The 16,743-nt window shown below is 39.3% G+C and overlaps 1 long non-coding RNA gene across 1 annotated transcript in view; it reads left to right on the top strand.

Annotated features, from left to right (window-relative positions):
* Positions 1-953: 953 nt before the first annotated feature.
* The window catches only part of LOC141371935 (uncharacterized), a 34,523-nt gene continuing 18,733 nt past the window's right edge, over positions 954-16,743 (top strand). The window contains exons 1-2 of the long non-coding RNA XR_012377288.1: positions 954-1,090; positions 1,880-1,968. This is a non-coding gene — a long non-coding RNA (uncharacterized lncRNA). The remainder of the gene's footprint in view (positions 1,091-1,879; positions 1,969-16,743) is intronic.

Genomic DNA, 16,743 nt, shown 5'->3' with positions numbered 1-16,743 from the left:
CCTGTATTGCATGTTGTTTTGGACTTTTGAGTAGAAAGGTGGGAAATTTGGTTTTCTTGGTGTCCCACAGGATTTGGAGGAGACCCTTCTGATCCCTGTTGGGGAGCCCATCTGTCTCCACCTGATACATTTTATTTCAAATGAGTCAGAAACCCCAAAGCTGAACTTGGCCAAAGTAGCACATATCATGTGGACTCCAACCAAAGCCATATAAATCATCCCCAGATCGTACCAAACTTGGCCCCCAAACCGAGCACAGATTTTCCAATCTGGTCCTGGAGTTTGCCAGAAGGCAGGAGGACCACAGGGATGTGTGGGTTGCAAACTAGCTTTTGTCCCAAACTTCTGTGGTTAGTGAAGCTTGTCTGATCTGGGATTGGATATAAACACAGCTCATGGACTCGAAAGACACCAAACCACCTTGAAGGGTCATTTGGTCCAAGCCCCTCCAGAAGACACCCCCACAAATAGCTGTGTATCCAACCACCAAACTTCCCCTTACCCCCTGCCCCGGGCTCCCAGAAATCAAGAAAAATCCAGAGACGGTTTGTAAATAAATACATTAAGCATTTCAATTTATTGCTCTCTCAGTATTTTTAATATCAGTATGCTGATGATAAGCCTAAATTGGGGCCCCAAGTGAATGAACTTTTATAGCTTTCTGAATAGATTTGCAGAGGCTACCTTATTTGGTAGACCAACTCTTGAAAATAGCAACAGTGTATTTTGTTTATCTGATTTCTAGGGAAGGTTCTTTTTAAAGTTTTTACTGTTGTTATTATTTTTTTAATGGAGAGGAACAATAATGATTAACTCTAATTATTCTTTGTTCTCCTTGGGTCAACACAATTTATTTTCCAGTTTTCACCGAGGTGGCACTGTGCTATATAGTATTTGTCTGATTTGTGAAGTAACCTATGTTTTGGGGAAGAAGACCTGGGAAGGTGGTAACATGTGATAGCACTTCTTCAACTCTACCCAGGAGCCGCCAAATAACTGCATCTCTGCCTAAAGAGAGCTACCTATCCTCAATCTGTTTTCTCTCCTGGTTTCTCTAACACAACGAATTGACATCCCATTTGATAATCAGGTAAGGGCATTCCTGGAAACAAAGGAACAGGTGTGGCTGGAGCTTCCAAGGAATTTCTCAGTAAAAACAAAGTCACTGCTTTCTGTATGAAGGATTCTTCAATCTACCTGGCCAGCTGGGTAAGAGTTTAGGATTTATTGGCCGTGTGTTTGGGCAGTTTACTTAACTTCTCTGTGCCTTAGTTTCTTCATTTGTGAAACAATGATAAGACTTTATCTTACAGAGTGGCATAAAAAATACTATAAAATGACAGGCACAGTTTCCGGATTATCAAATGTAGGGAAGAAGTTATCAAACATAGGAGACAGCAGCGGTGGTGGAGGATCATCGCTTCTAGTCTCAAAGCATTTCCACAAAGTTGTTTTTTTAAGTGCTGGAAGAGGTTTCTAGTAGCATTTGTGCAATGAACATCTTACAAATGCAATACATGCATAATTCCTAAGAAATTTGTTTTGTTGAAGCATAGTGTAAACTGGAGTCAAGGGCATGAATTTGACTGCCTCCCAAGTCAGTATTTTCAGAGGAGAAATTGAACACGTCTAGGCTACTTTTAGTTCAGACCCAAACCTGCAAGGTCTGTTGTTAGCTTTCTGAAACACACAGTAGGATCACAGCAACCTGGTCATACTTCTAGTCTTTTATCTTATTTTAGGCTCCTTTTTAACACCCAGCCTGACCAGACATCCCATGTGCCCATTTGAACATGTCCAGAGAAATTGTTTCTGATATCACAATGATTCTGTTTTTATTCTTGTACCACACTGATTATTGGGACATTCTTCTTTCTAGGAACCTTGATGTTTGCCGCTTCCCTGTGACATCTGGTCTTGGTCTTAGATCTGTGCTTTGGAGAATGAAGCCGTTCTCTAGCCTCACATGTGAGTTTCAAGTCTTTGTGGGTGGTTATACTTTTCTGAAGTATTTCCTTCTCCAGGCTAAATATATGTTGTTCCTTTAGTCATTCCTCCCGTGGCAGAGAATGGCTGGTGAGAGAGAGGAGCCTCATGTTTCAGTTCTTTACTGTGTAACAAACTTAATGAGGAAACCCACTTTTTATTATATTAATATATATGATATAATAATATATAAAATCATGATTATATTATTGTTATATCTCAGTCAGTTGGTTCTTGCTTAAATCTCTCAAGTGGTTGCAATCAAATTGTGAGTGGGGTTGGCTAGGCTTGGGCTGACTGTCCAAAATGGATTCATCACTCACATGTCTGGCTCTGGTCTGGGATGATTTGAATGGCTGGGGCCTGGAAGAGCTTGAGATTGGCTGACTTCTTTCTCTCCACAAGGCCATTCCCTTAGGCTAGCTTGGGCTTCCTAACAGTATGGTAGCCACAGGGCAGGATGGACACTTTACATGGCAGCTCAGTAAACCAAGATGGAAGAAGTAGAGGCCGCTTGGTGACTTAGTCCGGGTCTAAAAACTGTTAGAGAGTCAGCTATGTCCTGTTGATCAAAGAAGTCTCAGAGCCTGCTCAGATGAAAGGAGAAGGGACATAGATTTTGCCTCTCAATGGGAGGAGAATCAAAACATTTATGGCCATCTGCCCCTCCACTCTCAGCTGTCCTGGTGCTATCACATGTCACCTCTTAAAACAGCTAGTGTTCAAAACAGGACAAAAATATCTGGCATGCAATCAGGCCACAAGAATTTCTTATTGAGTTGTCTGCCCTCTAGTTCAATGTTGAATAGAACAGTCGTTGGGCAGCCTTGGTCAGTTTCTGACTTGAATGGAAACGTTTCTGGCTTTTCATCATTAAGTATTCTCTTTGCCATAGGTTTTTGTTTGAAGATACTATTTATCAGCTTAACCTGGTATCTTTTTCTTTCCTTGTTTATTTTTAATGCCCAAATGTATCTTGAACTTTAGGAGGGAATTTTTCTGCATTAACTGATGATCATAATCCTCTTCTTTAATTATTACTATGATGAATGATAGGTTTCTATAGTTAAAACCACCCTTCACTCTTTTTTATGGCTGAGTAGTATTCTATTTATAGATATATTACAGTTTGTTTATCCACTTACTTGTTGATGGACATTTGGGTTGTTGCAGTTGGCTATTAAAAAAAAAACTTATGAATATCCATGTATAAATCTTTGTATGGACATATATTTTTATTTTTCTTGAGTGAATAACTAGGAATAGAATGGCTGGATCATAAGGGATCTGTTTGCCTTTCTTCCTTCTCCTGTCCATGGCTGGATAGGTGAATGTTTAATTTAAAAAAATAACAAACTACCAAGCTGTTTTCTAAAGTGGATGTACTATTTTCTATTCCTATCAGCAATCTAAGAGAGTTCCAGTTACTTCACATCCTTGCCTCTACTTGGTATGATTATTTTTGAAATTTTAGCCATTCTCATCTATGTATAGTGATAGCTCATTATGGTTTTAATTAGCATTTTCCTGATGAGTAATGATGTTTTCTATCTTTCTTGTGCTTCTCAGCTATTTGTACCTCTTCTTTATAAAGTGTATGTTTAAAGTTTTGACCTATTTTAAAAATTAGGTTCTTTTCTTATAATTGAGTTGTGGTGTTTCTTATGCATATTCTGGCTACCAAGTCCTTTATCTGATATATGTTTTTGGAATATTCACTCCTAATATGTGACTTACCTTTTAACTTTTAAAAATGTCTTTGAAAAGCAAAGTTGTCTAATTCTGAAGGCTAATTTATCTTTTTTTTTTGTCCTTTTATGACTGGTGTCTTATATGTTCTATCTATCTAAACACTTCTGTCCACCTTATGGTTGTAGAGATTTTCTCTTATTTTCTCCTAGAAGCTTTGTAATTTTAAGTTTTATATATAGGTCTATGATCTGTTTTGAATTACTATTTTTGTATGGTGTGAAGTAGGGAGCTGATGTTACTGGATTTAGTTTGTGAACTCTTTTTTAAAAGTTATTTTTACAACTAGGCTCAGGTGAGTTAGCAGTATTTTTTTTTTCTTCACACACATTCTTTATTTGTCTTTGAGGTATGGTTGTTCTAGGCTTATAAAATGAATTAGGGAGTTTTCTGCCTTTCTCAATTCTCTGCAATAGTTTGTATAAGATTAGGGTTATTTATTCCTTAAAATTTGGGAGAATCTACCTTTTAAACAGTCTTGGCTTTCTGTTTGTGTGTGTGTGTGTGTGTGTGTGTGTGTGTGTAGTGATTTAATTTTTTTAAAATATTTTATTTATTCATGAGAGACAGAGAGAGAGCGAGAGAGAGAGAGAGAGGCAGAGAGAGGGGGAAAAGCAGGCTCCCCACAGAGCAGGAAGCCCGAGATGTGGGGCTTGATCCCAGGACCCTGAAATCATGACCTGAGCTGAAGGCAATTGCTTAACTGACTGGGCCACCCAGGCGCCCCTTAGTGATTTAATTTTTAAATTGCTATTATTCTATTTATATTTTCTATGGTTTTTTTTAGTCATATTTAAAATATATTTTCATAGGGGCTTCTTAAAAACGGTCTGTCATTGCTATCAGTTGAAAGCTGATTGAGAGCTATGATCAGATGACATAATTCTTCTTCCCCTCTATGAGGTGTATTGAGTAATACAGTAATATCCTAAAGCAAATGAATAGCATTCTCTTCTAGTGGCATTCCTGATGACAGCAACTCAAAAAATTTCATATGTAATCCAGGCAAATGCTGCTTTCTGATGGTCCAGCTTAGCTCCAAGATGTAGTTCAGAACATGTAGCCTAAACATTGGTTCTCAGAATTACTAGGTTCTTTGCAACAAAGTGTGAATTCCTAAACTCTCTCACACATCTACCACCTCTGAATCTCCAAGGATGGGACACAGGAGCTGAGTTTAAATTTTTTTTTTTCACTTTTAACCTATTCATTAAAGTATAATTTACATACCATTCAGTTAATTCAGTGAAAGTGTACATTTCAATGATTTTTTTTAGTCACTTATGCAGTTGCCTTATTATCACCACAATCCAAAGGAAACTGCATTTTTAACAAGGGACTTCCTATGAAATAGTTTGGGCTCTCAAGTTGAGAAACCCTGTTTGACAGGATCAAATGGATTACATGAACTTCACCCAATTTGTTTTGAGCTTTATTGTTGTTACATCGGTCTTTGGGCAGGAGGGAGTTCACCATTGTTCCATACAACCTTGGCAATGATAGATTTAACAGTTTTGCTTTCAGTATCCTCAGTTGATGATATGAGCCCATAATGCACTACAATTTGGCCAAAGTACAGATCTGAATTCTGCTCACTGGATCATTGGCTATAAGACTGAGTCCCTCAGCTAATGTGTGATTCTAGTCAACTCTCTAGCATCCATATCTTAAAACAGCTTTTATGTATTTTTACTTGTAAGCACAATGGCTAGTTGTCTTGGAACTGGTAAATTATGCTCCAAACAAAGCTCTGAGTGTCAATAGTGGAAAGGGAAGGCCTTAGATATCTTTCATTCCCAGGCATAAAATAAAGATTGTGGATGCATTTAAAAAGTGTGTAGGGGTGCCTGGGTGGCTCAGTTGGTTAAGCATCTGCCTTTGGCTCAGGTCATGATTCCAGGGTCCTGGGATGGAGCCCCACATCAGGCTCCCTGCACAGTGGGGAGTCTGCTTCTCCCTCTCCCTATGTACCTCTTCCCTGCCCCTGCTCATGCTCTCTCTCTCTTGCTCACTCTCTCGATCTCTCTCTCTCTCTCTCAAATAAATAAAATCTTCAAAGAAAAGTGTGCGTGTTGGGCAGGGATGGGATGGGTAATGAAATGTTAAAGCATCTGAATTAGCAATATAGAGATTCAGGAAGTTTGAGGCATTAGAAATGACAAGGTACTTTACAGGGGGTCTTCTCCAGCATTTTTCAAAATATGTAAATCAGCATGTTCCTTGACATAACATAAAGAATGGGAGTGATGGTTTAAATAACTCACAAACCCCTGAAAGGTTAATCCAACTTATTTCTACAAGATGTTTCAGGTCCATTGTATACTGTGACTCTCTACTGGGATCGTGTGTTTTTTTGTTTATTTTTTTTAAGATTTTATTTATTTATTTGACAGAGAGAGACACAGCGAGAGAGAGGGAACACAAGCAGGGGGAGTGGGAGAGGGAGAAGCAGGCTTCCTGTGGAGCAGGGAGCCCTATGTGGGGCTCAATCCCAGGACCCTGGGATCATGACCTGAGCTGAAGGCAGACACTGAACCAACTGAGCCACCCAGGCTCCCCTAGCGTCATGTGTTTTATAGTGGAATTTAAATTTTTCCAAGGAGCATCTATGTAGGAGTGTTGGCTAGTATTTTTCCAGTCTCAGTATCCAATTTATCTTATTTTGATTGCACAATATTGAGAAAATTATAATTCACAAAGATAAGTAGTTGCAAAGGGTGGCAGTTTTTAGAAACAGATTGCTTTGCTGTGTCAAGATACTTGTCAATTAAACTGAGCAAAAGTGTAAAAGAGGAACAATAGGACATTTTTGCTTCAATTGTCTGTTTTATCGTCTGTGCTTAAATTGTTTATGTTTTTTGTTTAAATATGTCTCTTTTTTGATCAGTGCCTGATTTGAAGGTATTTTGTACTATGGATTGAGATAGGATCTATATGTTTTTTACCAGTGCTGCTTAAATTGTGTGTAGACCAGCACTGTTTGTTACTGGTCTCAGTCAAGAAAAGAATAGAAATTAGGAATTAGTATTTAGAAATTTTTACAGCCATTTGTCACTGCTGTGACATCCAATCAAATGATCAGTGGATTCTTTTTGTTAATCAGGGTCTGGTCCAGTTGGGTGATGTCATACACATATGATGAATCTCATATAGTTCAAGCTACTTATTGTCATCAACCTCCAATGAAATGGACATTAATAAACAAAGAAACAAAACCAAACTTGTCCTTCACCATAGACAGGTTGAGAAGTACTACAGGAGAGGATAATTAAGCTGTTGGTCGTGTGTAATTAGATATGATATATACATATATATGTATATACTTTTAAAAGGAAGCAATCAGGTTGTTGCTATATCCAAAGTCATTGAAACTCTTATACCACTGAAAATGCTTCCGTATAAAATTTTTTTTTTAAAGATTTTATTTATTTGACAGAGAGAGACTGTGAGAGAGGGAACACAAGCAGGGGGAGTGAGAGACGGAGAAGCAGGCTTCCTGCTGAGCAGGGAGCCCGATGCAGGGCTCAATCCCAGGACCCTGGGATCATGACCTGAGCCAAAGGCAGACGCTTAACGACTGAGCCACCCAGGCGTCCCGCATATAAATTTTTGAAACCTTGTTCAGTTTCTAGAATTTTCCATCAGACAAAATCCAATTTTCTCTCTCAGAGCTAGAGCCAGAGGTAGTTTCTTTTCCATTTGGGATTTTCTTATCACAGGACATCAGAAATATCAAGGGGGTTGGTCTATCTCAATTCAATTAGTCTTTCACCCTCTCACCAATTTAAAAATATGGTCCATTTGTATTTTCTTGATTTATAAATTCTATGCAAATAGAGCTCAAGCCCAGTGCTCTTTTGGATCGCTTGCTGCCTCTAGTCCCTGTCTGTATAGAAATTCTGGGACAGTTAGGACCTATAGATTTTGGATTCTAGTGCTCTTCTTTTTCTTTCTCTTTTTGGCTAACACTTTTACAGCTAGCACTGTGATTGGGTCCTTGTAAGAGCTCAATACATTTTAACAGTTACTAAAATTATTCTTTGATTTCTTATGTGGAGAAAGACAACTCAAGCATTTTTACAAGAATTGTGGAATTGTCTCCTTATCTTGTAATTTTAGAGGGCAATCGCAATGATAATCACTTAGGGAGTATTTGGTGGCTTAGATACAAAATATGCCTGAGTTGTGAAATTGAGCCCCAAGGCAGGCTCTGTACTCAGTGGGGAGTCTGCTTGAGCTTCTCTCCCTCTTGTAGGCATACACTATCGCATTCTCTCTCTCTCTCTCGAATAAATAAATAAAAATATTATGCCTGAATGCTTGATTTTCCTTTTCCTTTCTCAAAATTAACCTCTTTCTAAGCATTTATATGAATGGGATCAAAACTTATCGCCTGTTCTCTAATTTAACTTTTTTCATTTAATGATACGACTTGAGCTTTCCACTTGGTATAGTCAACATAAGTTCACCTCATTTTTTGGATGGTAGTTGAGTTTTCTGTTGAATAGATGTGCAGTTGTGGGTTCTACTCTCTCGCTGATGGATACGTAAGCTTCCTGGCCAACCTGATTGTCTTCCTGACTATAGAGACTAGTCATGTTCTAGAATATTAATGCAGATAAAATGTTTTCACATGCATGCAAATTACCATATGCTGAAGGGACTAAAGAAAATCAGCTTGGCCCTAAAGGGAAAAAGGCAGCAATTTCAAAGACATTTGAACAACAACTCTAAAATAAAATTAATTAACTTCCCTTTAAACAAATTCTTTTAAGTTTTCATGGCAATTTGTGCTTGTGAAAAAAATTCTTGGCATGTTTTCTATAGGGAAGACACTTATTCTCTGAAAACCCTGAAGACAGGAGGAAAAGCGATAACTCCAAGTAGAAATGGAAGACTCTGTTAACACTGGACTGAGCCAAAAAATATTTAAGTTGTATGATTGTTAAAAGGCCCTTTGAAGCAATCTGGAATTGCAGTGTTAATTCCATCGTAAAATTTCCCCACAGAGTATTACAAAATAGGCTGGTATGAGACAGTCTCTAGTTTGTTTTCAGGCACATTGTAGGTGCTTAAATGTTTGTGGAATGAATGTGGTTGTGAGAGGAATGACCAAATGCAGATCCAGAAGCAGTGATGTGACTGAGGTCTCGTGGTGGGCCCACCATTGCATGGACCATGACCCCTCCACTGACTCTCTCTGAAGGTCAGAATAGTTATGCTAAAATTGAACTAATGCCCATGATCTGGAGAATGGGGAATAGGAAAAGTATTTCAAACAGGCTCTTCAACCCCTTGGGAGCTGGCAGAAGTTAGGAGAGGCTCCCACTGCCGAAGAGACCTTCTAGGGACCATGCATTGACACAACAATATAATTCATTCAAAGTTGAAGATGATTATTAAAAATGATGATGCTCTTATAAATAATGTTAATCTACTACAGAGATCATTTAAGAAGTAATTGCCATACATTTTGTTTTTAATTTATTTTTAAAATTTATTATTGGAGTAAAATTGACATACAATGTTACATTAGTTTCAGGTGCCATGTTTTTAATTGGAGAAATTGCTCTTAAAGAAGTCTGTTGCCACAAATTAGAGCTTCAGTGTTTGACATACACAGAGAAGGAAAACATAGACCCAAAGACTCCAAAGAATATTTGATCCTACTTCCTTCATACTGATGTGGGAAGATGTGGTTTGTGTCATGTGATAGATAATGATCTCTTTAAATTATCACCTTGGGAACAATGTAATATGATATAAAAATTGACTAGAATATCTGGGGTCTAGTCCTCATTTTTGCTCTTTAACTACTTTTATATCTTTGCGTGAGAAACTTAGCCTGATTAGGCTTTATCATCAGGAAGTTGGGAATAAAAATACCAGTCCTGCTTATTTTGCAAGGCTGTTGCAAGGATGAAATGAAATAAATGAATGTGAACACATTTTATAAACCACTGTTATACAACTATAAAGTCTCATTACTTGCCGAGATTACAATATCCTCAAATTTTAGTGTGTAGATAAGAGTCATTTGCGGTGCTTGCTAAGAATGCAGTTTCGAGAATGTCACTTCTATTTCCAGCAATACATAAGGCAACAGAGCCCGAAAAACCCTCCCACTACACAACTCCTAGAAATGTTGGATAAAGTATATCCAACATCATTATAAATGCATAACTAAGCATGTGATCAAGAAAGGAAAATTTCTAGGGCCAAAAACTGGAAGGGAGAGAAGTGACTCAGAGAGGTAATTGGGTGCTAAAGGCACAGCTGTCTTGAGGGACAATAATCTATAGTAGTATATTTTAGGCTACAGTAGGACAGAAGACAAGATCTGAGGCTCAGCCAAGGCGTGGAGTGAGAATTGAGACCTCCTGTATATCCATCTCTCCTAGAGAGTGTTTTTCCTCATTAAAAAGGCAGACCAAAAGACCAATCTACCATCGACAAAGGGAAGGGACAAGGAGTCTAACCCTCTTAGCAGTTTACAAAGACCCCAGTCCTGACACTAACTCTAAGTTCCTGGGTTGGTGGAACCAATGCACAGAGGGCAAAAGCCAAAGTATTTTTCCTTGCAGGTATGTCCCCTCTGCCCAAGGGTCTATGGATTCTATAAATAAAGCCCAGTCTAACATTAACTGCAGTTCCCAAATCCTTTTGTAATAAGACCTCGCAGAAATATAGACACCCAAGGACTTCAGACATTGGATATAAGATACAGAATGTAAGTATGTCTATAATGTTTGAAAAGTGCAGATTCCTGGGTCCCATTGAATCGATAGCTGGGGTGCGCCTAAGAACCTGCACTTGAAGAAGGCATCCTCAAAGTGTAAGATGCAGGTATCTTCCAGAAGATACCCTCTGGGAAATGTAGCTGTGCCAATTTCCCAAAATGTATTCCACTGACCACTTCAAATACTAAAAGTATTCATACTTGGCTGCACTTCCATGTTAGTGGGTTAAAAGTAATAAGATTTTTTTAAAAGACTTTATTTATTTATTTAACAGAGAGAGAGAGAGAGAGAGAGAGAGAGCGCGAGCGCACAAGCAGGTGGAGGGGCAGGCAGTGGAAGAGGGAGAAGCAGAAGTCTGATGTGGGTCCTGGGATCATGACCTGAGTCAAAGGCAGATTTTTTTAAATAATTTTTTATTGTTATGTTAATCACCATACATTACATCATTAGTTTTTTATACAGTGTTCCATGATTCATTGTTTGTGCATAACACCCAGTGCTCCACGCAGAATGTGCCCTCTTTAATACCCATCACCAGGCTAACCCATCCCCCCACCCCCCTCCTCTCTAGAACCCTCAGTTTGTTTTTCAGAGTCCATTGTCTCTAATGGTTCATCTCCCCCTCTGACTTACTCCCCTTCATTCTTCCCCTCCTGCTATCTTCTTTTTTTTTCTTAACATATATTGCATTATTTGTTTCAGAAGTACAGATCCGTGATTCATCAGTCTTGTACAATTCACAGTGCTCACCATAGCACATACTCTCCCCAATGTCTATCATCCAGCCACCCCATCCCTCCCACCCCCCACCATTCCAGCAACCCGCAGTTTGTTTCCTGAGATTAAGAATGCCTCATATCAGTGAGGTCATATGATACATGTCTTTCTCTGATTGACTTATTTCACTCAGCATAACACCCTCCAGTTCCAACCACATCGTTGCAAATGGCAAGATCTCATTCCTTTTGATGGCTGCATAATATTCCATTGTGTATATATACCACCTCTTCTTTATCCATTCATCTATCAATGGACATCTTGGCTCTTTCCGCAGTTTGGCTATTGTGGACATTGCTGCTATAAACACTGGGGTGCATGTACCCCTTTGGATCCCTACATTTGTATCTTTGGGGTAAATACCCCATAGTGCAATTGCTGGATCGTATAGTAGCTCTATTTTCAACTGTTTGAGGAACCTCCGTACTGTTTTCCAGAGTGGTTGCACCAGCTTGCATTCCCACCAACAGTGTAGGAGGGTTCCCCTTTCTCCACATCCCCGCCAACATCTGTCATTTCCTGACTTGTTAATTTTAGCCATTCTGACGGGTGTGAGGTGGTATCTCATTGAGGTTTTGATTTGGATTTCCCTGATGTCAAAGACAGATGTTTAACTGACTAAGCCACCCAGGTGCCTCAAAAGGAATACCTTTTAATGACAAATTTCCTTTTTTCCTCTGTGGCTAATTAGGCTTTATCAGTTTTCTGATTAAATGGATAATTAGGTAGTCAGAATTTTTCTCCTCTGGCCTGAAAAACAAGCAAACAACAAATAATGATACCGAACTAACATGGAGAGTGAATGGGAGTGACATTCTCTCCCCCTCTTTTGCCGTCTGCTTCCCTGGTGGCCTCCCTAGTACCTTGCTGCTGAGCCTGCCCAGGCTGGAAATGCCCCTCATCTTGTTATAATTTAGGGAGGTTAAAATGGTGCATAGTGGACCACTGAGGCATATGGTGACTTTACTGTTTGTGTTCCTCCCATACTGAAAAGTTGTAGCTGCTCCAGATGCATTTTGCCCTTCAGTGGAGGGTTGGGGAAGGGATTGAGGAAGGGTTAGGGGAAGGTCTCAAGAGAACAGCCACCAGAAAAATTTTAGTCCTGGCTTTCCATCCTCCTATTCTTCGTCACCTTTTTATCTATTGAACTCAACATGAGAGGGGTTTGCTTTTGAAAGCCCTATGCAGGGACGAGTTGTTTTTCCTATCTTTGAGCTGTTCAGCCATCTGTCCCAATTTCTTCCTGGTTTCCTGTTATTTTCATTGTGCCTTTATAAAGATTAACATGCGGTGCAACCACATATTCTATTAAGCTTGTCTCCTCACTACTTTATCTCATTAACTGCTTGATCACTATGAATAAAAATAATCTTCCATTAAGTCACAACTTCAAACGTCTCTGAGACTTTAGATCAAGCAAACCTTCAACAGCTTAAAAAAAATCTCTTTAAATCCAAGAGGTTCACTTCAAAGGAAGACCTATGGGTGTTCTCAACCCAACTGACAGGTAAATAGTCATTTGTAACTAGAGATATGCAAGTGAGAAAACACGGCTTATGCTGGAGTTTATAGCTTCTCTTAACTTTTTCTCCGGTTAAAAGGACAACTTAAGAGAAAAGGACAACTTAGAGCTGCCTGCGAGACGGGTTTGGCTTGGATAACACGACCCTGTGCACCTGGAGATGAGGTAGTGTCAGTAAGCAGCCATACAGCTTTTTGTCCTATTTCCTACGTCGTATTCCTTTTATTTTTAAGGTTTTATTTATTTGAGATAGAACGAGAGAGAGAGAGAGAGCGAGAGTGCATGAACGGGGGCGGGGAGTGGGGTGGTGAGGGACAGAGGGAAAAGGAGAAGCAGACTCCCCGCGGAGCAGGGAGCCTGACGTGGGGCTCGATCCCAGGACCCCAGGATCATGACCTGAGCTGAACGCAGCCGCTTAACCGACTGAGCCACCCAGGCGCTCCTCCTTTTTTTTTTTTTTTTTTTTTTAAGATTTTATTTATTTATTTGAGAGAGAAAGAGAGAGCACACACATAGGGGGATGGGACAGAGGGAGAAGCAGGCTTCCCGTTGAGAGGGAGCCCGATGCGGGGCTGGATCCCAGGACCCTGGGACCATGACCTGAGCCGAAGGCCGACACTTAACGACTGAGCCACCCAGGTGCCCCTCATACTTTATATTTCTATTTGCAAAATTAATACAAAAAGAAATAAAAGGGAAAACAGGAAAACAAGGAATCAGGGTTGGTAGGGACAAATATCACACAACCAGAGGTAACCACTATTAATTTGATAGTCCTGTAGCTCATGTGTTTGCATGTGTGTGTACAGAGGAGTATGAAGTGCATATGCTTTTATAGTCATTCTTTCTTCCACATCCATATACTTTCTTCGTGTGAAGGGTAACTGTGTGTGTGCTCTTGTCTTTGCCTGTCCTGTCCTTCTTTTACCCAAGGAACTGCTCCTTTTCCTTCAGAGCCCCACTCTGGATGGTCTTACCCTTGGGAGCCATTTTGAACCCCCTGACCTATCTATTCTCCACTGGATACTTTCTTTGCTTAGTGGTCTTCTTGTGGGTGCTGATTACAGTTGTAATTTTTTATTCCTGTGGGATTTTTTATTGTTTTTTCTCTTCCACTTGGTTTTAAGCCTCTCACTTGCATATCTTTAGTTACAAATGACTAAATTTACCTGTCAGTTGGGTTGAGAACACCCATAGGTCTTCCTTTGAAGTGAACCTCTTGGATTTAAAGAGATTTTTTTTAAGCTGTTGAAGGTTTGTTTGATCTAAAGCCTCATAAGGATAGGGGTTGTATATTCTCAAGGCCCAACACAGTGCAGGACACACGATAGGTGCTTCAAGAACTTTGGTTTGGATGAATGAAAGATAAACTTTCAGATACTCCATACTTCTCCAGCTATCATTTAACTTTGAGGTTGTTTATTGGCTATTATAAATGGGAAAATAGGCATCATTGTATGAAACAGCCTTGCCCATGCCCTTAGTTATTTCTTTTTTTTAAAAAAAGATTTTATTTATTTATTAGAGAGAAAAAGAGAATGTGTGCAAGTAGGGGGAGGGGAAGAGGGGGAGGGAGAGAGAATCTCAAGCAGACTCCATGCTGAGCACAGAGCCCAATGCAGGACTCAGTCCCACCACTCTGAGATTAAGACCCTGAGATACAACCTGAGCCAAAACCAAGAGTCGGATGCTTAACCAACTGAGCTACCCAGGTGCCACTATCCTTAGTTATTTCTTTAGAAAGATTCCTAGGAGTAGAATTAAAAGACTCCAGAGTATGGGACACTTTAGTGCCTTAGATACATACCTCCAGAAACATGTCAATTATTACACAGTCTCTAGTAGGAGAAAAGAATACCTATTTCCCCATGTTGTCATACTTTAATTTTTTTTTTCTTTTTTTAAATTTTATTTATTTATTTGAGATAGAGAGAGAATGTGTGTGAGATAGAGCACAAGCAGGGGGGTGGACAGAGGAACAGGGAGAAGCAGACTCCCCACTGAGCAGGGAGCCTGATGCGGGGCTGGATCCCAGGACCCCGGAATCATGACTTGAGCTGAAGGCAGATACAACCGACTGAGCCACCCAGGCAGCCCTTTAATTTTTTTTCTAATTTGTAATTGTTTTTCGTGCAAATTGACTATTCCTAATCTGTCTGTTTTTCTACTTGGATATCTATCTTTCTGTATTTATAACAATCCTGTGAATTAAGATTCTTGGCCATGTATCACATAGTCTGTTTGTTGACTTAAATCTTTTTTTATCTATCGGTTGATGTGTGTGTGTTTATTTGTACAGATGCAAAACTTTCCATCTTTTTCCTTTGTTGCTTTTGTTTTTTTTATCCTTATAAAGCTTTTCCCACACTAAGATTATAGAAATAATAGCTGTGAAAAAAACAAGCTAAGGGTGTATATATGAGTATATAGAGGGAGAGGACTGGATTAATCTATAAATGAAGCTGGTGAATTGATCAGTTATATGGAAGGGAAAAAGTTAGTCTCATCTAACATCTTACATGAAAGTATTCTCAAGATGGATTCAAATCAAATTTTAATTTTTAATTTTTATTTTTGGAAAGATTTATTTATTTATTTGTCAGAGGGAGAGTGAGCACAAGCAGGGGGAGTGGAGGCAGAGGGAGAAGCAGGCTCCCTGTTGAGCAAGGGGCCTGATACGGGACTCGATCCCAGGACTCCGGAATCATGACCTGAGCCGAAGGCAGACGCTCAACAGACTGAGCCACACAGCTGTCCCCAAATCAAATTTTTAAAAGTATAAAAGAATTGGAAGAAAATATTGGTGAGTACCACTTATCTGTGTTATTTGAGTACTCAAATTTGTCAGAGTATAAGAATTACTTTGGATGAAAAATAATTTCCCATTGTTTAAAGTTTTGGTTAGAAATTTTGATCAGAGATCTCTCAAGTAGTTCCATGTTGAGAGGGAAATTCTAACCTTGGTCTCTAAATACCATGTACCTTTTTTTGAGCTCCACAACAACATTTCTGTTAAATTAAGCCAGGGTAAGTAAACAGTGTGGTGGAGAAAGGCCCTGCCCTCACTTGCAGTTAGAAGGCAGAGTCCTGGCTATATCTCATTACTCATCACATAGTTAGGTCATCTGGGGAGAAGTTTTTCTTAGGCATTCTCTTTATCTGTAAAATGAATAACAAAAATCTCTGTTCTGTCCACTTCACAGAGTTGTTGGGGAGTTCAAATCAGGTACCATAAATGGGCACTATTATTACTGAAGAGTGCTGTATGTAATAATAACACAATGTGTTTTATATTGCTGCTCTTTATGTTCCCATCTATCTCTCCTGCAAAACTATTTCTTTAAGAGCAAGTTTGTTCCTCCCTGCACTCTGAAAATGCTTGGCATGATGGCTTTTCTTAAAGATCATCCTCTGCAGTGATGAAGAGCTCGGACTGGGGTCCTACTGAGCTTGATTTGAATCCAGGTCCTGTTGTTTGTACTGGTGTGACCTTGAGCAAGTTGTGTAATCTGTCTCTGTTTCGGTTTTCCCATCTTTGAAAAGAAGATAAAAATAGTGCCTTCTTGATACATCAAGGCTCTGCTTATGTCACTAATCCAAACTATGGTTGCTGAAGCAGTAAAGGGAGTTAGGTAGCTAATCTGTATGTGCGTGTGCATGTGCGTGTGTAGGTCCCTTTGTCTCTGTCTCTGTTTCTATCCAGGTATACTCTCCAGGAGTGGTTAGTTAAGCTATGATCTTGTCACCCTCTTTTGATTTGCTTTTTCTTTTAGCCTCAACCTATTTTTTTGCAAATAGGATTTGTCCACACAGCAGAGAAGGTGTCATAGCCCCTCATTAACACAAATAAATGTATCAAGTTCTCCAATTTGAAATTTAACAAGTCACAGCTTTTTAAAAATCATAATAAAATAGTCTTTTTTTTTTTTTTCCTTAGAGAGCGTTCACACATGCAAGCCAGGGAGAGGG

Source organism: Callorhinus ursinus, unplaced genomic scaffold (assembly GCF_003265705.2).
Source record: "Callorhinus ursinus isolate GAN/ISIS: 27379988/994484 unplaced genomic scaffold, GSC_fseal_2.0 scaffold3, whole genome shotgun sequence".
Taxonomy (NCBI): domain Eukaryota; kingdom Metazoa; phylum Chordata; class Mammalia; order Carnivora; family Otariidae; genus Callorhinus; species Callorhinus ursinus.
Note: the sequence above shows the minus strand (reverse complement) of the source record. Positions and strands in the feature narration are given on the sequence as shown.